Source organism: Semicossyphus pulcher, unplaced genomic scaffold (genome assembly GCF_022749685.1).
Source record: "Semicossyphus pulcher isolate SPU_LCO1_2020_fin unplaced genomic scaffold, fSemPul1.0.p SCAF_16, whole genome shotgun sequence".
In the NCBI taxonomy this organism is placed as follows: Eukaryota; Metazoa; Chordata; class Actinopteri; order Labriformes; family Labridae; genus Semicossyphus; species Semicossyphus pulcher.
This window is the reverse complement of record NW_027211670.1, coordinates 26,140,665-26,145,642: the sequence shown is the minus strand read 5'-3', so window position 1 is coordinate 26,145,642 and position 4,978 is coordinate 26,140,665.

Here is a 4,978-nt window from a genome sequence, read left to right as displayed (position 1 = left end):
TTAATCTGGATTCAAGGTCATGATAACCGTTGGAAAGTGACTGGATGATTAGGATGAATCACATCCAGGTACCTGTTTAGTTTAACTGGCATTTTGTGTCCTCTAAATGTTACTCTTCACAGGTATAATCTAATTAGCAGAAAGTACCCTCCCTCCCCTCCAACATCCCCTCCAACATCCCCTCATTGTCAGTGGCTTTTGTGCTTCTATCTACGCAGCATCAGTTGTTTAGTGTGACCTGGTGTACATGTTGTGGCGTTACTCCAGAGACTGAGAGCAGCAGAAGTTTCTCTACTTTATGAACACATGAGAAGGATTTCAGTTTGAATCAGGGCGCAGAGACCGGTTTATTCTGTCCTTTAGTTTTATTTTGAAGCTCTTTCTGTCACTAAACACTTCTGACAGCGACATCGTGCACTTTCCACTCCGCTGCATTTATCTGACAGTTACAGAAACCAAACAGGAGCTGATGTGCATCCTCTCTTCCACCTGTGGAGACGGGCTGATCCTCTGCAGGGCCTGATTGTTCTCCAGGTGTCAGTAATGAGTGTAATTAGTGCAGACATGTGGAGCAGCAGTATAAGAGCAGAGGAGCCACATGCAGCTCAACACAAAGCTTCAGTCTCCAAACCTCCAACAGGCTCGAAGGAGAAGCTGCTGTAGATCAACCTGCTGACTCCAACATGCTGCACGGACTCTCTTTAAGGTGAGCTCAACGGCTTTCATGCACCTGAACTAGATAGACAACAAGTACTCTGCTCTGTTTAAACTTCAAGAGGAAATAACATTCTGACTCCTGCAGGGTTTCTTGGACCTGTCTGCTGCTGTTCAGCAGTGGAGCTTGTTTTCCTGCAACAAAAGGAGGTGAGTTTGGTAGAAATCCAAACGAGGATGCACAAAGCTGTTTTAATGTTTTGGTTGAAAGCAGAGCTAAACATGGAGACATCTGTTTCTGTCCTTACTTGTACTCAAAGACCCTGAAGACTTCCTCTAAACCTGATCTCTCTGATCCAGACTACAGATATCCCTACACGGCTACCTGGGGCTCCAGTGATGGACCTGCTCCTCGTCCTCCTCTGGCGTCTCTGCAGCATGAACCTTCTGCTGTTCAGCAGCCTGGAGCAGCCCACCATCAGGCCGGCTCTTCCACTGGAAACCAGTCCCCCTCCAGTCTGGGAGCTCCCAGTGGGGCCACACCAAGTTATGGGCCCAACAGGTTTGTCGTGAGTTTTGATTCCAGCTCTGACAAACCCTCCAGGGTTCCTGAAGTCCCTCCACAGGGTGCAGGTTACGTCAGTCCACCTGTTGGTGCCGGGAAGAAGACGCCTAGCTTCTCCGTGCAGCCTCAGCCTGGAGCGAGCACCAGTGGAGACTCAAGCCCCTTCTATGATCCTGCTCATTACGCTGCTGCTCCTGCGACCTCCAACTTTGCAGCACCAGTTGCTCACGCTGCTGCTCCTGCGACCTCAGATGTTGGGTACGAAGCTGCTCACTACGCTGCTGCTCCTGCAACAACCGGCTTCAGTGAAGGAGCTGTTCATTACGCTGGCGCTCCCTCATCCTTCGGGTTTGGTGACGGCCCTGCTTCTTATGGAAACCCCTCTAGTTCAGGCTCCCTTTCTTTGCCTGAGCAGCCCGCAGGGGGGTTTGACGCCTCGTTTTACGACCCGAGCAGCTGGATGCCGTCTCGTTCTTTCCCAGATTTGAGCGTCTGGGATTCTGAGGTTGAGGCGCCGCAGAGCGCGAGTGAGACGTCTCCTTTGGCACCTTCCTCCTACATCATCCAGTCCAGAAACGGCTACCTGCGAGCGAGGGAAGACCTCTCCCACATGAGGTACGTCCCAGAGTACCCTGAACCACCAGTCATGGCCTACCCGGCTGTCAAAGCTCCACAGAAGTCTCCAGCAGTGACTGGGCCCAAAGGAGGAAAGAAGGTCTAATGAGGTAAAGAGACTTTAAATTCAAACTGTTCTGTAAAAGTTGTTCCATCATGAGTAACATGTTTCCTTGTTTTGCAGGATGAACTTCTTGGAACTTCGTAAAGCGTTAATAAAACAAATCTGACCATAAACTCTTTTGTGCATTTTGTCCTAAAGACTTGTTGCCTGTTTTACCTGCGTGGGGAATGATCTGTTCAGCCGGACCAAAGTTTGAAGTCTTCTTTCTGTTAAAACTCCTGAGCAGCTAAAAGTGATTTAGGTCTTCTTGCTAACTCAAAGCTACATAGAAACTAAATCTTCCCTCAGCTTGATCCTGAGATTGGGCCGTTACATTTCTACCTGTTTGTCTGCAGCTGTCTGAACACAGCACAAACTCATAACTCCGGCCTCGCTTTAATGCTGTTTGGCTTTTCTTTTGACGCCTAAAGACTCTCTGTAATATAACGTTACGTTAAAATGACGAGTTCAGACATCCTCAATGGGAAAACAATTTAAACTTATGTTTGATCGCTTCCAGTTGGGAATCATCGACGAAAACTCCCGGTTTCATGGTTGACAATTTTTGTGAGTGACCTGATCTCATGTTTTATAAGTGACCTCCTCTGACCTGTTGCATGTGCAGCTTTTCAGACTGTCAGCAAGCAGTCTTAAAGGAGTGCTGCTGGACTCTTTCCTTCCTGCTGTCAACGTGAATTTAAACTACCAGTTTTGGCTGATTGCATTAACAAAGTAATTCCATATGGAGCAGATAAAGGGGAACATAAGCATTCATGTGGTTTCATGAATCTCTTTTAGCGCTGTCTTTGGTCTCCACCTCCTGAGGGGAATATCTCTTTAGTGAAGCAGTTGGAAAAGTTGTGAGTCTGACAGATAAACGAGCAGCTAAAAGTCACTAAAGCTCTGAGACCTGTGGATGTAGCTGATGCTTCTCTAGCGACACAATGATTGACAGACTGAGGCCTTGTTAATAAGTCCCACTTTGCTTCCTCCTGTTTAGATCAAGGTGGGAATGAAGTTGACAGAAAAGGCTGAAAACTAAAGCAGGTATTTTAGAAGAAGTTAATTAAAAATGGATTTAAACACATAAATCACACACTCATATTAAAGCAGTCTAACTTTCAGCTGTTTTACCCAAACTGGAAGTAGATGGTTAATCAAGCTGAGGTGAAGTTACACAAACTGCCGTCAGATTGCAGAACTCCCGGTGGGATCACACCGCAGCACTCTGTGTGAAAACTTCATTTATCATCCGCAGACAATTTATCTGCCTTTGTCCATGACTTTCCTCCCGCCTTCATCCTTTCTCTGAGTCTGGCAGGAAGCTGAATGTTAATCAGCTCTGACCTTTCCATCTGGATCCAGTCGGAATCGCAGCAGTCCACCTGTTCCTACCAGAGCCACACTCAAACACAACCTGGAATATTGGCATCAAATATCTGAAACTGTCCCTTCAAAGTGACATTGAAACCTCTGATTACTCCACAAATACAGCGTGTTTCATCGCCTGTTTCCCAGCTGCTGACTGCACCTTTCCTAACGCACACACCTTCACACAGAAAGTAATCACAGGGGAAATCAGACTGAGAAGCTATGCTATGCTAGCAGCTGTATCGGGCTTTCCTCGGACTGTCACCGTCTTGTTTTTAAAGTAAATGTCCGCTGTTGGGTCCTCAATAAAGCTTATCTTATCTCATATGTGGACGCAGGTCGGAACTGGAGATGAGCAAGAGGTTAGCAATACTGTGTTATCAGCTAATGCTAGCTTGGTAAGCTAGGTGCAGCTGTTATTCACAGCTTATTTTGACTAAGAAAAAAACAGACAAAGTGACACTACGACTAACACAATACAACTAAACGTTAAACAGGACATTTTTCAGGTCACTGGGTAGCGACCTGTCACTCACAGGTAGCCCTAAACCTCCCCCCCCCTCTTCCTGGTCTGTGTGACTCTCAATGGAGCATCAGTGACTAAATGAACATCATGCTGTGTTGAAGAAGACTTGAAACTAGAGACTGAGACCATAAACTCATTAGGAACATGTTTACTGAGGGAATAACACAGGAGAGGAGGAGGAGCATGTTCTCATAGACTTCTATAGGATCAGATTTCAGAAGCTGACACTGGACCAAGTTCACCAAAGTGCAGCTAAATGGATTCATGTGGGCTTAGGCTGGGAGAAAGGGAATGCTATTGACATTGTTTGTGTTACTAAATGGGTAAATGGGCTTAGTGATCCACATTACCTCACGGCTAAAACTGACGTCTTGTGAGTCAAGAGTTTATTTAAAACAAATCATTTAAAAACAACAAGATGACCAAAGAGCTTTACAGACAAATAAAAAAATAGAATGATTCATTAGAAACACAGAAAAAAAGAGGATTCGATGTTATACACAACATTATTACACAAACAACCAATAAAATACAACAAATTCAAGTTTGCGTAGACTTTACATTATGCATTAATCAAGATTATAAAGTGGCCGGCCCTGATTTTACACCCTCAAAGCACTTTAAGAGGGAGGTACAGGTGTCAGCCGGGTGTCGTCGCTATAACAACGGTAGGAGAAGTTTTCTGAGAATAGGACCCAAAGGAAGCTTAAACAAGGAAAATATAAATGGGCCTAATGTGGAGCCCTGTGGTACTCCAGAGAGGATTGGTGCAGAACAAGAGAACACAATCAAATCATACAATGATTATCATACAACATAATACAATATCATCTTTTTTTTTTTAGCAAATTATCAAGCTGTAAAAAGGCACCAGTTCTGTGAGCGTTGACATCTGACATTGATTTGAGGACACTTGGTCACATGACACGGAAGCTATTGAAAAAAATACCTAATTTGTTTCGTAAATATGTGGAAAAACAATGTATTAAAAGTGCGTCTTATAAACCAAATTTTCCAGTGTATGTTTTGTGTTAATGCAACTGAAAAGGTTTATTATTATATTTAAGTAATCGGTTTTTAAGTAAACTCAACTTGTCAGAATTTACAGTGTAGTTTATTTAGTTACATAGGGAACATCTCGCCG